Source organism: Mus caroli, chromosome 6, assembly GCF_900094665.2.
Source record: "Mus caroli chromosome 6, CAROLI_EIJ_v1.1, whole genome shotgun sequence".
In the NCBI taxonomy this organism is placed as follows: domain Eukaryota; kingdom Metazoa; phylum Chordata; class Mammalia; order Rodentia; family Muridae; genus Mus; species Mus caroli.
In genome coordinates this window covers 4,997,293-5,014,337 of record NC_034575.1, presented here as the reverse complement: position 1 = coordinate 5,014,337, position 17,045 = coordinate 4,997,293, and the positions used below count along the sequence as shown (strand labels likewise).

Here is a 17,045-nt window from a genome sequence, read left to right as displayed (position 1 = left end):
CAGGTAGGACTATTTCCAATTTTCTAAGGAACCACTAGATTGATTTCCAGAGTAAATGTACCATTTTGCAATTCCACCAACAATGGAGGAGTGTTCCTCTTTCTCTATGACCTTGTCAGCATGTGTTGTCACTTGAGTCTTTGATCTTACTCATTCTCATTGGTGTGAGTTAGAATCTCAAGGTCGTTTTGATTTGCATTTCTCTGATGGTTAAGAACTTTGAACATTTCTTTAAGCGGTTCTCAGCTATTCAAGTTTCTTCTTTTGTGAATTTTCTGTTTAGCTCTGTACCTCATATTTTAACTGGGTTATTTAGTTTTTGGAGGTTAACTTCTGGAGCTCTTTATATATTTTGGATATTAGCCCTCTGTTGGATGTAGGGTTAGTGAAGATCTTTTTCCAGTCTCTAGGTTGCTGATTTGCACTATTGACAGTGTCTCTACAGAAGCGTTTCACTTTCAGGAGGTCCCATGTATCAGTTGTTGATCTTAGAGCCTGAGCTATTGGTATTCTCCTCAGGAAATTTCCCCCTCTGCTAATGAGTTTGAGGTTCTTTCCCACTTTCTCTTCTATTAGATCCAGTGTATCTGGTTTTATGTGGAGGTACTTGATCCATTTGGACTTGAGCTTTGTGCAAGGTGATAAATACAGATGTATTTTCATTCTCCCACATACAGACCACCAGTTAGACCAAAAAAGCATTTGTTGAAAATGCTTTTTTCCACTGTATGTTTTTGGCTTGTCAAAGATCAAGTGTCCATAGGTGTATGGATTGACTTCTAGGTCTTTGATTCTATTCCATTGATCACCTTGTCTGCCTCTGTACTAATACCATGCTATTTTTTTTATTACTATTGCTTTGTAGTACAGCTTGACGTCAGGGATGGTGATTCCCCCCAGAAGTTCTTCTGTTGTTGAGAACTTTTTTTACTATCCTGGGTTTTTGTTTTTCCATATGAAGTTGAGAATTGCTCTTTCCATGTCTATAAAGAATTGTGTTGGAGTTTTGATGGGGATCACATTGAATCTGCAGATTGCTTTTGGTATGATGACCATTTCCACTGTGTTAATCCTACCAATCCATGAGCATAGGAGATCTTTCCATCTTCTGAGGTCTTCTTTGATTTCCTTTTTTAGGGATTTGAAGTTCTTGTCAGACAGATCTTTCACTTGTTTGGTAAGAGTTACAACAAGATATTTTATACTATTTGTCACTATTGTGAAGGATGTTGTTTCCCTAATTTCTTTCTCGGCCTGTTTTCCATTTGTAGAAAGGAAGATTATTGATTTGTTTGAGTTAATTTTATATCCTGCAACTTCACTGAAGTTGTTTATCAGCTCTAGGGGAATTTGGGGGGGGGGTCACTAACGTATACTAGCATATCATCTGCAAATAGTACTTTGACTTCTTCCATTCCAATTTATTTCCCCTCGATATCCTTTTGTGTCTAATAGCTCTAGTTAGAACTTTGAGTACTATATTAAATAGATAGGGAGAGAGTGGGCAACCTTATCTTGTCCTGGATTTTAATGGGATTGCTTCAAGTTTCTCTCTATTTAGTTTGATGTTGGCTACTGGTTTGCTATATATTGTTTTAATTATGTTTAGGCATGTGCCATGAGTTTCTGATATTTCCAGGACTTTTAACATGAAAGGGTGTTGTATTTTATTGAAGGCTTTTTAAGTAGCTAGTGAGATGATCATGTGATTTTTTTTCTTTTGAGTTTGCTTATATAGTGGATTACATTAATGGAGTTTCATACATTGAACCATCCCTACATCCCTAGAATGAAGCCTACTTGATCATGGTAAATGATTGTTTTGATGTGTTCTTAGATTCAGTTTGCAAGAATTTTATTGAGTATTTTTGCATCAGTATTCATAAATGAGATTGGTATGAAGTTCTCTTTCTTTGTTGGGTCTTTATGCGGTCTGGGTATCAGAGTAACTGTGGCTTCATAGAATGAATTAGATAGTGTTCCTTCTGTTTTTGTTTTTGTAAAAGTTTGAGGAGTATTAGTGTTAGCTCTTCTTTGATGGTCTGGTAGAATTCTGCTCTAAAACCATCTGGCTCCAGACTTTTTTGGGTTGGGAGATTTTTGATTACTATTTCTATTTCCTTGGGGGTAATGGGAATGTTTAGTTTACTTGATCTTGATTTAACTTTGGTACCAGTATCTGTTTAGAAAATCATCTATTTCATCTGATTTTTACAGTTTTGTAGAGTATAGGCTTTTATAGTAGGATCTGATTTTTTTTTTTAATTTCCTCAGTTTCTGTTGTTATGTCTCCCTTTCCATTTCTGAGTTTGTTCATTTGGATTCTGTCTCTGTGTCCTTTATCCTGTTGATTTTTTTTTCAAAGAACCAGCTATTGGTTTTGTTGATTCTTTGTATCATTCTCTTTGTTTCTACCTGGCCGTTTTCAGCCCTGAGTTTGACTATTTCCTGCCTTTTAGTCCTCTTAAGTGTGTTTGCTTCTTTCAGTTCTAGAGTTTTCAGGTGTGCTGATAAGTTGCTTGCATGGGATCTCTACAATTTCTTTATGAAGGCACCTAGTACTATAAATTTTCCTCTTAATGCTGCTTTCATTGTGTCCCATAAGTTTGGGTACAGTGTGTAGCATGTAATTATAAGAATAAACAATTCTACAAGATGCCCTGGCACACACCAGCAACGGTGGTCTCCCCGCCCCCATGACCATCCCCATGCAAGGGTCTTCCCAGGTTCCCAAGGTTTGCTCCTGCTGCTGCCCAGGCCATGAACCCTTATGGCTTTAATCTCCTGACCCCATAAAATGGAAACTCCAGAGGCTTGTAATTTGTCAGTCAGATTTATAACAGTAAATCTTCAACTCCAAAATGCCCACACAAAGAACTCAAAACTCGATTGATATAAATACAAGCTACATACCTAGATGGGGCAGATGTACCCTATATTACTCTATTGCCCTTCTATATCCATAGCTACCTGTGGCTCTTTCAGGTCACATGTGGTTCTGATTCATCTTCTTCCTCCATCTTCTCCACATCCTCTCTCTCATCTCCCTGTCTCTCTTTCTCCCTCTCCCTCCCCCTCATCTCCCTGTCTCTCTCTCTCTCTCTCCCTCTCAGTCTCCCCCTCCTCCTCCCATTCACTCCCCCTCCCCCCTCTCTCTGTACTCTCTAAAATGTTCAGCTCTCCTTTCTCTTCCACTGCCCAATCACAGGCTCTAGCCTTATCTGACTAATTAAGATTTCACTTGACCTCACCTGCATTCAGGCATCCCTTTTGAGGGGGCAGAAAGAACAGACAGCAATCCACAACAATGATGTGTCTTCATTTTCATTGAATTCTATGAAGTCTTTGATTTCTTATTTCTTCCCTGAAACAGTGATCACTGAGCTGAAAGTTGTTCAGTTTCCATGAGTATGTGGGGTTTGTTGTTTTCCTTGTTATTGAGGTATAGCCTGAGTCCATAGTGATCTGATAGAATGCATGGGATTATTTCCATCTTCTTGTATCTGTTGAGGCTTGTTTTATGTCTGATTATATGGTCAGTTTTGGAGAAGTTTCCATGGTGGGCTGAGAAGGAATATTCTTATTTGGGGGTGAAATGTTCTGTAGATATCTGTTAAATCCATTTGGTTCATAACTTCTGTTAGTTTAACTGTGTCTCTGTTTAGTTTCTGTTTCTAGGATCTGTCCATTGGTGAGTGTGGGATGTTGAAGTCTCCCACTATTATTGTGTGAGGTTCAATATGTGTTTTGAACTTTAGTAAAGTTTCTTTTATGAATGTGGATGCCCTTGTATTTGGAGTATAGATGTTAAGGATTGAGACTTTCTCTTGGTGGATTTTTCCTTTTATTTTTCCTTTTCCTTCTTTTTATGAAGTGCCCCTTCCCTTCTCACTTGATAACTTTTGGTTGAAAGTCTATTTTATTGGATATTAGAATGGCTACTCGAGCTTATTTCTTGGGGCCATTTGCTTGGAAAACTTTGTTCAGCCTTTTACTCTGAGGTAGTGCCTGTCTTTATCTCTGAGGTGTGTTTCTTTTATGCAGCAACATGCTGGATCCTGTATAAGTATCCAGTCTGTTAGCCTGTGTCTTTTTATTGGAGAATTGGGTCCATTGATGTTGAGAGATACTAAAGACAGATGATTGGTAGTTCCTGTTATTTTTGTTGCTGGAGATGGTATTATGTGTGTATAATTCTCTTCTTTTGGGTTTGTTGTGAACTGTTTAGTGTCTTGTATTTTCTTCGGTTAATTACCTTCTTGTGTTGGAGATTTCATTTCAGTACCCTTCGTAGGATGGGATTAGTAGAAAGATATGGTTTAATTTGGTTTTGTCATGGAATATCTTGGTTTCTCCATCTATGATGCTTGAAAGTTTTGCTGAGTATCCTGGGCTGGCATTTGGGTTTTCTTAGGCTCTGGATGACATCTTACCTGGATCTTCTGGCTTTAGAGTTTGTGTTGAGAGGTCTGGTGCAATACTGATAGGTCAGCCTTTGTATGTTACTTGGCCTTTTCTCCTTACAGCTTTTAATATTCTTTGTTGTGTGCATTTAGCAGTTTGATTATTATGTAAGAAGAGGAATTTCTTTTCTGGTCCAATCTATTTAGTGTTCTCTAGGCTTCTTGTACATTTATGGGCATCTCTTTCTTTAGGTTAGGCAAGTTTTCTTCTATGATTTTGTTGAAGATGTTTTCTGGCCCTTTGAGCTGGGATTCTTCACTCTTTTTGTTCCTATTATTCTTAGGCTTGACCTTGTGTATCCTGAAATTTCTGAATATGTTGGGCTGGGAGCTTTTTAACCTTTGTATTTTCTTTGACTGATGTATCAATATTTTCTATGGTGTCTTCTATGCCTGGGGTTCTCTCTTCTATCTCTTGTATTCTGTTGGTGATGCTTGCATTTGTAGCTCCTGATCTCTTTCCTAAGTTGTCCATCTCCAGGGTTGCTTTGCTCTGTGTTTTCTTTATTATTTCTATTTATACTTCTAGTTCTTGGACTATTGTGTTCAATTCCTTCACCTGTTTGATTGTATTTTCCTTTTTTTTTTTTCCCGGAATTTATTTGTTTCTTCTTTAAGGGCTTCTACATGTTTGCCTGTGTTTTCTTGTATTTCATTAAAGGAGTTCTTTATATCCTCCTTAAAAGCCTCTATCATCTTCATGACATGGGATTTTAGGTCATTATCTTGCTTTCCATGTGTGTTAGGGTAGCCAGGGCTTGCTGTGGTGAGAGAACTGGGTTCTGATGGTGCCAAATTGCCTTGGGTTGTGTTGTTTATGATCTTGTGCTTGCCTCTGGCCATTTGTTTCTCTGGTGTTAACCAGCCCAGGTATCTCTGGCTAGAACTGGGCTCCTTGGAAGCAGGTAGAGCTTTTAACCTGAGTTAGAGTTGGTATCCTGGGAGGCAGCCCATGTTGTCTCTGGTTAGAAAAGGCCTCCTGTGTTCCTAGTTACTGCAGACCTCCTGGGAGGCTAGCAGGCTGTATAGTTTGGGCAGGTATCAGACCACTTGTCTGGCCCTGGGTGGATAAGTGGGAAGGAAGGGAGGTGGAGCTGGGGGGCAGAGCATGGAGGGTGAGGGGGTAGGTCCTGCATCTGCTGGGCTGTGTGGGTGTCCCAGTTGGAGTGGGTATTTGAGCAAAATTCTCTCCTGTGTCCTTGGTCACTGAGGACCTCCTGGGAAGCATGCTGGCTGCAGTGTTTGGGCAGGTATCAGCCAGGCCACTAATCTGGCCCAGGTGGAAAAGTGGCTGAAAGCCCAAAGGTAACTCTTATAAAAGGATTTGGGGCTTGCTTACAATTTCAGATGTGAAACCCAAAGCCCACCCTGAGTGGCACATTTCTTCCAGCCAGGCCAAAGTACTCCAACAAGGCCACACCTCATAATTCACTCTACATAGTTCATCAGCTAAAGACTAAACATGCAAACATAAAAGTCTATGGGTTTAGACAGAATCTCTTATGCCCTGTGTGGAAACATCACCTGTCAATTAAAAGTCTATGGCCAATGAGCTGAGGCAGCATTAGAAGGTGGGACATCCCAAACAGAGAGAGATGATTCTGGGAAATAGTCATGCACAGGGGCTTTGCCTCCAAACTCTGAGAAGACAGTCGCATGAAACTTAGGAGAGATAATCAACCACCCACAGGGACTTAGAATAAAATAAACAGGACAATGAATTATGAGCTAGCTGTAACTCAAAGCTTTTGTTCTAGGCATTTCATAAATAATTCAGTCTAAGTGATTATTTCAGGACCTTGGGCATACGTGGAAAAGCCTGTGGACACATATGGGGGGGGCATTCTCTTTCAAATATCAGAGGACAGTTTGTTCACTCTTTCAACAGATGGGTGTATTATGGGGAGAGATACTGTGTGTGTTAAGTATGACTCTGTGTGTGTGTGTGTGTGTGTGTGTGTGTGTGTGTGTACGAATAAAACTACAAACACCATCTTTTTACTTTTTTATACAGCTTTATTGAGATATAATTCAGAAATACCAATTTTAATATAGTCACAGATTTACAAATAGATGAAATAATTGTCACTTGTCAATGTTAGAAAACTGTTACCAATTTAAAAAATGATAAAAAAAAAAAAAAGAAAAACCCATATCCATTGTGTCTGCCTCCCTATCCATCCTAAATGACCACTAATAAACTTCTGTCTCTATAAAAGAGTTTCCTTTTCTGGACCTTAAAATGGATGGAACAGTATCATCTGTGACTTATTATGACTGCCTTCTTCCCCTTCCAATGCTCTCAAATTCCTCGAAATTGTACTGTTTACCAATACTTTGGTACTTTGTGGTCAAACATATTTTTATTGTGTGTATATTGTACACTCTGATTGATTATTCTTTTGTTTGATTTTTATTCTTTTGAATTGATTTATCTTTTATTTTGAAGTTACAGACAAATGTGTAAGCTTCTACACAAACATATGGTTTCATATGTCTATGGGACAGATCCAGAAATGGAGCTGCTGGGTCACATGGCAGATCTATATTTAACAGTTTGAGAATTGCCAGACTATTTGATCAAACAGCTGCAGCATTTTCCTTCCCATTGAGAGTGGGGGGGGGGGTTCTGATTCCTTCACATCTCTGGATGGATTGGCTTTTGCTAAGGATGGCAGACTAGAGAAGGATAACACTGATGTCTTAGTGAAGACTACTTCAAAGCTAGACTGTTATGATTAGTCTTCACTGGCAATTTAACTGCACCCAGAATCTCCAGGAAGGTGTGCTTTTGGGTGTACCCTGACTGTGGTGATGTCAGGTAATGTCCCATTAACTGCAGTCCCAAGGTGGGGGTAGGGGGAGGGCAGAAAGAATACAGGAGTGAAGCACCAGCACTCATCTCTCTCTGTGAATGTGAGGACACAGAAGATAGTCATCCATTTTGCCAGATTATAGTAAAAGTGGCCTCTATTTCCATCCCCACTAGAGTCCTGATCCATTTTGAAAGCTGACAGTATGATAAGCCAACCCATCTTGCCGCTATTATTATGCCCCATCATATAATAAGAAAAATAACTAATACAGGAAAGTGCTACTAAGGATTAGGGCCATTGCTGCCACTCGCCTGACCAGGTCGTTATAGACCTTAGGAGCTTGCAGACAAATGTAAAAGAGTTTGGAGCTGCAGGCTACAGAATTTCTAGGTCTGTAAACAGAGGCTAAAGACAATGGAAAATGTGAACAGTGGAAGACCGGTACCAAGAATTTTCAAAGTGGAACAGGACTTTACTAGGAACGAGATAGAGACCACTCATTGCATAATGTGGCAAAGATTATGACTAAGTTGTTTGGCAGAGGAAATTTCAAGACAACATAGAATCCAGACTGTGCTGTGCTTAGTGCTTACTACTCTTAGCTCTACAGTGAGAGAACAGAATATGGCTGTTTGGCCAGGAAGAGTGTAGGAGAGTTTAAAGATGTGGAGAAAGTGGCTACAAATAACTAAAGAGATTGGTGTCACTGAAGAGAAACTTCAGCCTCTTCACTGGGACAATAGAAAGGGTACCTTGAGAGTAGGACTCAACCCACAGAAAGCTCCAACTTCTAAACTACAAATTCATTTGAAAGGGGAGAGGTGAACCAAGTGTGTCACTGAACAGGTTCCACGTTCAAAAAGTTAGAGAACTAGCCCCAGGCTCAGCCACCAGAGCACACAGAGACCTCTAACATCTTCAGTAAAGGGCTAAGTAGAAGTTATATCCTGAGCAGCTGTCGTAGGTCTTAGGAACTTCAACCGCATGGTGCTAGTTTTGCAAGTATAAATAATATAAGAGTTATGGAGTCATGGAAGCTTATATTGAAGGTTCCAAGAAGTCATTGAGACCAGGCAATATGGTGCAGCACTAGAGTCCTTGCAAGGGGCCATTGAGCAGCCATTGTGTGGATCTGTGACAGCAAACTCTTAAGTTGCCATGGAGAGTTCAGGCTGGATGAGATGCCAGGATTTGTGGGTAGGGATGCATCCACAAAGGAGAGTATAAGAGTTGAGCTGGACCACCAGAGAAGCTCCATTCGCTCCAGGTAGCAGACTGGAAGAGGTGGGGCTTCCCACATGTGTTGAGTCCCAGGTGATACCACCGCAAGCCCGTGGAACTGCTCAGCATGTCGGTCTTGCTTTAGTCCAATCTGTCCTTACCACATCCCCATCCATTCCTTTTGGAATAGGAATGTCTAGTCTGTGCCTTGGTATGTTGGGAGTGTGGCTTGCTTTTTAATCTTTCAGGAGCTCAGAGTTAAAATGTTTCCTTAAGTCTTAGAAGAAGACTTTGAAACAATGTTGGGACCATTAAGACTTGGCAACTGTTAAAGGTGACTAAATGCATTTTTCCATTAAGAGATTAACATGAACCCTCGAGGGCCAGGGGTGGAATGCTATCATTAAAACTGATGTTTGGGCATCAAGTTGACAGGAGTAGACCTGTGACAAGTTAGTCACTAAGGAGACAGTTCTAGCTCTGTCTGTGAGGTTCAACTAATGGGGAAAGAATGACTCTAGGCACTGGGATCCAAGACTAAAAATCTCTCTCTCTCTCTCTCTCTCTCTCTCTCTCTCTCTCTCTCTCTCTCTCTCCTCTTCCTGTGAGTCATGTGACCAGCTGCTTCACATTCTTTCTGCTATGCCTTCCCTAGCCTGCTATACCTTACCCCATTAAACCACAAGCTCTAGTAAACTTTTCTTCAAGTTGCTTTTCTCTTAAGTTACTATGTCACAGCAACAAGAAAAGTAGCTAATACTAAGGCCTAGCTCCCATTTTCTAAGGGAAGGAAACAGACTTTTCGAATTGGCCCAGTGTTCTCTAGAATCCATGTTATCAATAGCCTCGAAAGGTCTCTTAACCCTACAGTCCCATCAGCAACACCTCAAATCCAGAGGGAGTATTTCCTATGAAGAAGTTCATTGTTCTGTTCAGCTCTGAATCTTTTGATTCTAATTTCGGATCCCACCATCCAGTAACCATCCTTTTTTGGTCCCAATCTTCACTGGCACCTTGAACATGCTCTGCAAGATGAAGCAATGGAACAAACACCTGGAAACTAATGGAAGTGTTGTAAAAAGAAAGAAATTTTTACTTTTTTATATTTATTTTGGTTGTGTGGATATTTTACTTGCATGTGTGTTTGTGTACTCTGGTGCCCATGGAGGTCAAAAGAGGGTGTTGGATCCCCTGGAACTAGAGCTATGGATGGCTATAAGCCCCCATGTGGGTATGCTGAGTTGAAACCAGGTCCCCTGGAAGAGTAGCCAGTGATCTTAACTTGTGAGCCATCTCTCCAGTCCAGGAGGAGAGAATTTTTTAAGTGGAAAGGTAAAAGTACCCTGGGATGATGTGGGATGAGCAGAACTATTTTCTTCCGCAAATCCTATCCTAAGCACTAGAACGAGGCTGAAGGTGGAGAAAAGTCACTTAAAGCTATGCATGGGAGGCCATCTTATCATCTAACCATTCAGCATCCATCCAAGGCAGGAGGATCTCTGGTTCCAGTCCAACTTGGGCTACACAACTAGAACATGCCTCAAAAAACAAATTAAGTAAATGAATAAGACATCATTTAAGGTGTGCTCTTAAAGTCTCTGGGAGCTAGGGGGATTCTGTTCACACTGGCCAGACCCTGCTTTCATCCTGTGGGTTCTTGGATGGCAGGTGCTGTCTTTGAAGGCTAAACTCAGCCTCTGTGACTGACAGGCTCTCAGACTTCTGGCCAAGGTGTCTGCCTTAGCCCTTAAATGGTTCTGTAAATCTACTTTGTTCTTTCCAGAGCTTAGGTCCCAGTGAACTATGCTTCTAGGGGACACTTTCAACACATCAGACACTGGCTTTCTTATAACAAATGCACTTGCCTCAAAACCAATCTTTGATAAGTGAGTGGAAGTCTTATATTTTCATGTAATTAATAAATTGCTACTGGTATGAAGACTGGTATGAGTCAAGGGAAATTTGGTCCTTCAGAGTACCTCTGATGTTAGAAGAACATAGCATTTCTTTCTATGTTTGGACACTTTTCTTACTTTGCTTTCCTAGGGACCAAGCCCAGGGCTTTGTGCATGCTAGGTAAGTGTTCAGCCACTGAGTTATCCCCAACCATGCTTTAAACCCCACTCTCTCCTGAGGTTAAATCTTGATTCAGACAACCCTAGGTCCAACCCTGGTTCTTCAGTACTGAGCCATGTCAAGGCTATCAGATCCACCAGTCTTCCGTAGGGAACTCTCGGCGGTATCTTCACCCTTAAAACGGGGATAATTTTAACCACCATATTGGGCCATCAAAAGATTCAGTGTGAAGGACACAGTATTGGTTTGGCACACAGGAAACAACCCTTTTATGTTAGCTGTGGATTTCTGGCTTGTTTGCATTATTACTAAGTAATTTTTCTTTCCACCTACTAGCTGTTCCTAGCAGTGATCATTCAACAAACTTCTCTATAGACATCGAAGGAGGGATGAGCCCAGTGCCTCTATCAGTATAGACAGCATTAGGAAGCATTATTTGATATTCCTTTCCTGTGATATGCAAGGTACTCCAGAAACTGAGGTTTGTGTTTTGTGACAAAGGATAAGAGATGAAACACTGTCTAAAGTAAGTATAGGTGACGGATGTGGCATATGGATATTAAAAAAAAAAAAAAAACAGGTGTGTAAATACATACCCAGCTGTTTTCTTAACACTGCCTTTTTAGCCTTTAAGCCCAAATCTGGACTCCAGATGTGAACCTCTTTGTTTTGGCACTGACCTCACGAAATCTCCTGTCCATTCAAGTCACCAAACTCTATAAAGTAGCACGCACCCTTTACACAGACCGAGGAAGGAACTCTGAGGTGTTCTATGCGTCAGCCACCTGTAGACAGGTCATTGTGACGCGCATGCTATGGACACGTGGAACACCTGCCAGGGAGCAGGGGCGGGGTCATCTCTGGCAGCAGGTCCAAACGCCAGATACCCTAGACATGGGGGTCACGGGAAAACCCCAGGGAGTAGAGAGAGGGACACTCGGTCCTCTCATCCTTGATCCGCCCCAAACCAGGTGAGACCACCGCCCTCTCCCACCGGGATCCCTGGGTCCTGCAGAGAGTGGCCGCTGTCCCTGCAGGAAGGGAGGCGGCCGGTTCTGGCGGAGGGGAGGGCGCCCGCTCGGGCCGCCGCGCTGCGCTGCGGCGCGCACCGGCTCCGCGCTGCTATTCCGGCTGGCGGCGGCCGCTGCAGGAAGGACCGCTTCCTGCGCTCCCCGCCCCTTCCCTCGCCAGTGCTGACGCTGACGTCGGCGCAGGGAGCTGGAGGGACGCTAGGATCTCCGCCGGGAGGCTCCTGGGGGCCGGAGATCCAAGGTACCTGCCTTCCAGGGCCGGGCGGGGGCGGGTCGGGCGGGCTGCATGCTGCAGCGGGAGACGCCCGGGTGCCCGGGTGGTCGGGGGCGCCAAGCCAAGGCCGCCTCTACTGCCCTTTGCGGGCTATGGGTTCCAGGCGGGTCACCTCATCTACACCCCCCCCCCAATCGGGTGCGGGAGGAGCATCATCCTCTTCCCTCCCGCAGATCCTCCCTCGGGCCTGGATGTGTGGAGGATGCGCGCGCCCTAGGAGCGTGCGTCAGCCCCCAGGGAGCGGGAGGGAAAGCGGAGAGCACCTGCGCCTTTATCCAAGCCGGTGCTGGCCTACCCTTCCCTCCCTCTCAGGTCCCCTCTGGATTGGGATTTTCGTCTAGAGCTGACTTGTTGACAAGTTCACCTGCAGCGGTATCTGACGTTTACTTTTGCTGTTCCTCCTATGCTAGTCTTTGGCAGGGACTGCTAAGAGCCGATGGGTACCTTTTTTGTAATGACTGGTGCCAGGAGGCCTGTGGTTGGCCCCTGCGGGCTAGGAAGAGTCACTGAGCACGCCACGTTCTTGCAAACCCTGGCACGCGGGGTTTCTTTGGGTGCTGCGCTGCTGACTCCGCCTTTCCTGGCCCAGGGTTGATGCAGCTACTGTTTCCTCTGAAAGTAATATCCTGTTATGCCAGTCTTTCTCCCAAGCGGCTCCCCGTTAACCTTCACACTATCTTTTGACTTGTAGGGTTGCAAAGCCTCTCAACCACTCTTTGGAGCCTTTAACGTGCCATATCCATAAATAACGTTTGGGGTCTTTTGGTGGGCATTAAGGTCTAGAAATGAGACTATATTCTCCATATTTAGATAGCATTGAATCTAGCACAAGAAGGGTTTATCCAACAACCTGAACAGCTGCTAACTAAACATTCCATGGACCTGGGAAAGACATCACCAGCTGGTTTGAAAATGGTTATGAATGGAGGAAGACACATGGAGTATTTGCTGACCATTATGGTTCTTTAAGCGATAACTTACTGCATGTGTGAGTGTTTATATCGGCAGTCTCTCAAATTGGCTCCCATGATCCTCTGGTTTAAATCTGACATCTTGACCGCTCAGAAGTTAGGGAATAAAATAGGACACGATTATGAAATTCACGCTCCAAAATGTTTCTTACCCTTTGTTCAACACACACATACACACCACACCACACACACACACACATACACACACCACACCATACACATACACACTACACACACACACACACACACACACACACACACACACACGTCTGCTGTGCATGATGTGTGAACACACTTGCATGCCCCACATGTGAAGGTCAGAGAATAATAATTCTGTGGCTTTGGTTGCCTCCTTCTACCTCTACATAGGTTCTTGGTGTTCAATTCAGGTTGCCAGCTTTGTACCCTAAGCGCCTTTGCCTGCCCCGCCATCTCCCTGCCCACTCTGAATTGTTTCTGATCCTTTTTAGGTCTCAGCTTTTATTTGTATGTATTTATTTATTTTTATTAATCATTTTATTCCTTTACATTTCAAATGATATCCCCCTTCCCGGTTACCCCTCCACAAGCCCCCCATTCCCCCCTCTTCCCCCTCACCTTCGCCTCTATGTGGGTTCTCCTCTACCCACTCCCCCACTCCCACCTCACTGCTCTAGCATCCCCCTACACTGGGGCATCAAGCCTCCACAGGACCAAGGGCCTCCCTTCCCATTGATAAGGCAATCCTCTGTTATATGTGTTTCTGGAGCCATGGCTCCCTCTATGTGTACTCTTGGTTGGTGGTTTAGTCCCTGGGAGCTCTGGGTGGTCAGGTTAGTTGATACTGTTCTTCCTATGGAGTTGCAAGTCCCTTCAGCTCCTTCAGTTCTTCCTCTAGCTCTTCCATTGGGGTCCTCAGGCTCAGTCCCATGATTGGCTGTGAGCATCTGAATTGGTCAGGTGCTGGTCGAGCCTCTCAGGGAATAGCCATAGAGGTTCTATCAGCTTTTATTTAAAAAACATCTTTCTAAAGACTACTACAGGGTCAAAGCAAGGGTATGATCTATAGTCTCCCAAACACGTTCGGTGTTAGCCCAGTTCATGTGTTCAGATTGAAGGAAATGTTATTTTATAATGTCATTTCTTATTCTTAGGAAAATGGTTCAGTGTTATTAAAAATGAATCTTAAGAAAACATAGCAGTTACACTATAGAGTTCTGCTACATGTAAGAAGTGGAGAAACCTGAGATCAGTAGATCACTGACCCTTGATTCTCCACTGAAAGCTAAAGACACCAGCTGGTAATTGCCTGTGATTTTATAGCCCTTCCTCCATCTGGTAGACCCAAGTAGCATGCTGTGGTACCTAGCATCTTCACTTGGGTATCTAAACTTATGAAAAGTGTACTAAATCTTGTTCTCCAGTAGAAAATCTTCAAAGTGACCATTTTCAGTGTATCTGATGGTACAAGTACACTGTTTTCTCCAGGTGGAAGCAGCTTTATTAGTGGAAGGGGGTCACTGGTGTGTGACAACTGTGACAAGATCTAGTAGAGAAAACTTGTATTGAACATGAACTCCGTGTTACAGAAACCCACAGGAGAGGATGGGGAAGCTGATAGGTCATCCGAATCAGGAAACATGTCCCCACTGTACTGGGCGATCCTGGCATCTGGAAGCCAAAAGATAGGCAGCGACAATAGTGCTGCCCAGTGCTCTCAGATATCTCACTGTTATCAGATACAGAGATGTGTGATCAAGGGAAGAGGATAGGTTACAGTTTATGAGCCTTATTACCCTGCGCGCCCATCCAGAATCTGCCGATTGTAACCTCACACCCCAGAACTGATAGAGGTGAAACCTTCTCTAACTTTTCTTGGTTCTTGGTCCACTGTGTTTCATTCTACAACCACATCTAGTACCAAGGAAGAGTAGAGAGAACTCTCGGGCTTTGGATTTCAGTTCCAGCAGGGTTGGAGCTGTGAGGAAACCTCTCCCAAAGGCTCACATGCTGAAGGCTTGGTCACCAATGAAGTGTTCAAAGATGGGGTTTAGGGAATGGATTGGATCATGAGAGCTCTAACCTTATCTAACATTATCCATGGATTAGTTGATCAATGGACTCATAATCTGAAGGCAGTAGTGGAAGGATCTGATTGGAAGAGGTAATCTACTGGGGACATACCTTTGAGGATTGCACATATATCAGGTCTTGCCTCTTCTCTGGTCCCTCCCTCTTTCTGTGTGTTAGATACCTTAGATACCATGAGAAGCCCTGCTCTGCCATGCTCTGTATCCTCAAAGTTGACTTTCTTTCTTTAATGAGATAAATGTATTAATTCTTTGAGAAATTTGTAAACTGTATTTTGATCATACTTACTCCCTGTCTAACTCCTATCTCAACAAATCCCATATCCTTGCATGCACTGATTTTCTTTAATTATGATGGTTACATATATACATATATATGCACATATGTATATATCAATATATACATATAGGCACATATATGTATCTATATATACATACATATATATACACATGCATATATAGATATACTGAATCCACTTAGTGTTGCTTTTATGTATGTATTTAGGGATGACCACGTGATATTGAATAATCAACCAGAGGACTGAGGAAAACTAAGTCAGTCTCTCTCTCTCTCTCTCTCTCTCTCTCTCTCTGACATCATTAATTGCCTGTAACTCTTCGTTTAGGGACAGGGTATTGTGAGATATCCCCTGTCCACACTGGCTTGTCACCTGATTTTGTCATTGTCTGGGTCTTGTTTAGGCTTCCACCATATTGTTGAGATCTCATGGACGTGGCTTCCCTGTAATAAATCATAAAAGACATAATCTTGCAGGAGTGATCTGGTCCTCTGGCTCATAAAACCTTTCCACCCCATCCCCCATGCTGTTTCCTGAACCATCGGTGAAGTGTGTTGTGTTACAGATTTGTCATTTGGAGCGAACATCCCACAGCAAGCTGTTCTCGGTGTTTGATCAGTTGTGGGTTTCTGTAATGGTATCCATCTGCTGCAAAAAGGAAGCTTCCTTGCTTAGGTTTGAGAGTTGCACTTATCTGTAGAAAGGAGGATTCGCATTTAGCATGCAACTAGGAATTACACTGGCTTAGAACACTGTGGGTAGTGAGTCCTCTAAATTCTACGACCACAAAGTCGGGGAGAATCTTTTCCAGCTATTCATTTGATATAGGATTAATATCCAAAATAGATAAAGAATTCTAAATGAAGAGTCAAGGAAGCAACCCATATATGTATAATAATATAGTGTTCTTAAAAGAACTAAAAATGTCTAAGAAAGATCTCATAAGAACATATACATATTAAAACTACTTTAATATTCCATCTTACCTCCATTAGAATGACTAAGATCAAGAAAACCATTGACAGTAAATGCCGACTAGGATGTGGGGAAAGGAAGACCCTTTTTCACTGTTGGTGGATGGTAAACTGGTGCAGGCACTCAGAAAAATCAGTGTGAAGAATTCTCCGAAGTCTAAAATTAGATGTACTGTATGGCCCAGATTTACTACTCCTCGCAGCACATGACTAGAGAACTGAGCATCCTACTGCATCGACACATTCTCAGATCTGCCCATTGCTGCTCTGTTTGCCATAGCTAGAGAATGGAAATCTCAATCTCCTTCAACTGATGAGTAGATAATGAAAATGTGGTCCATGTACACAGTTGGATTTTATTGAGCTGTATAGGAAAATGAGATCATGAAGGTTTTAGGTAGGCTGGTGGCACTAGAAAATATTCTACTGACTGAGGTAACTCAGACCAGAAGGAGAAATGCCGCCTGTTCTCACATGTGTGGCTCCTGGCTCCGACTCTTTACTTGTGCGAATATAACTTGGAGTAGCCACGGAAACTAGAAAGCAGGATAATCTGTGAGCTGGGAAGATCAAAGATGCTCATCAGTGTAAACTCAGAGTCAATTTCAGCTGTGTGCTGGGGAGTTGCAAAAGCGTTGGAGGTATCAGTAGGGAATGGAAGCTTGATCTTTAAAAGGCGTTAGAAAGAAGAGAGCCTTGCAGCTGTCTATTTTAGAATGTAATTAGCCAAAGTACGTGAAATTAAAAACAGAATGATTGAAATTAAAACAACAACAACTAAATGCAATAGAGTGCTGTGGCGTGTAAAACAAAGCGGGTGCATTTCTGGATGGACCATTGACCACGCAAAT

The 17,045-nt window shown here is 42.7% G+C and overlaps 1 protein-coding gene across 3 annotated transcripts in view; it reads left to right on the top strand.

The window, feature by feature from the left end:
- The first annotated feature begins 11,429 nt into the window (after window positions 1-11,429).
- Window positions 11,430-17,045, top strand: part of Ica1 (islet cell autoantigen 1) — a 136,922-nt gene continuing 131,306 nt past the window's right edge. The window contains exon 1 of one of the 3 annotated variants that reach the window (XM_021164674.1): window positions 11,430-11,848. The gene's annotated coding sequence lies outside the window, so the exon portion shown is untranslated. The remainder of the gene's footprint in view (window positions 11,849-17,045) is intronic. The other 2 variants (XM_021164673.2, XM_029478827.1) reach the window with 2 other exon arrangements.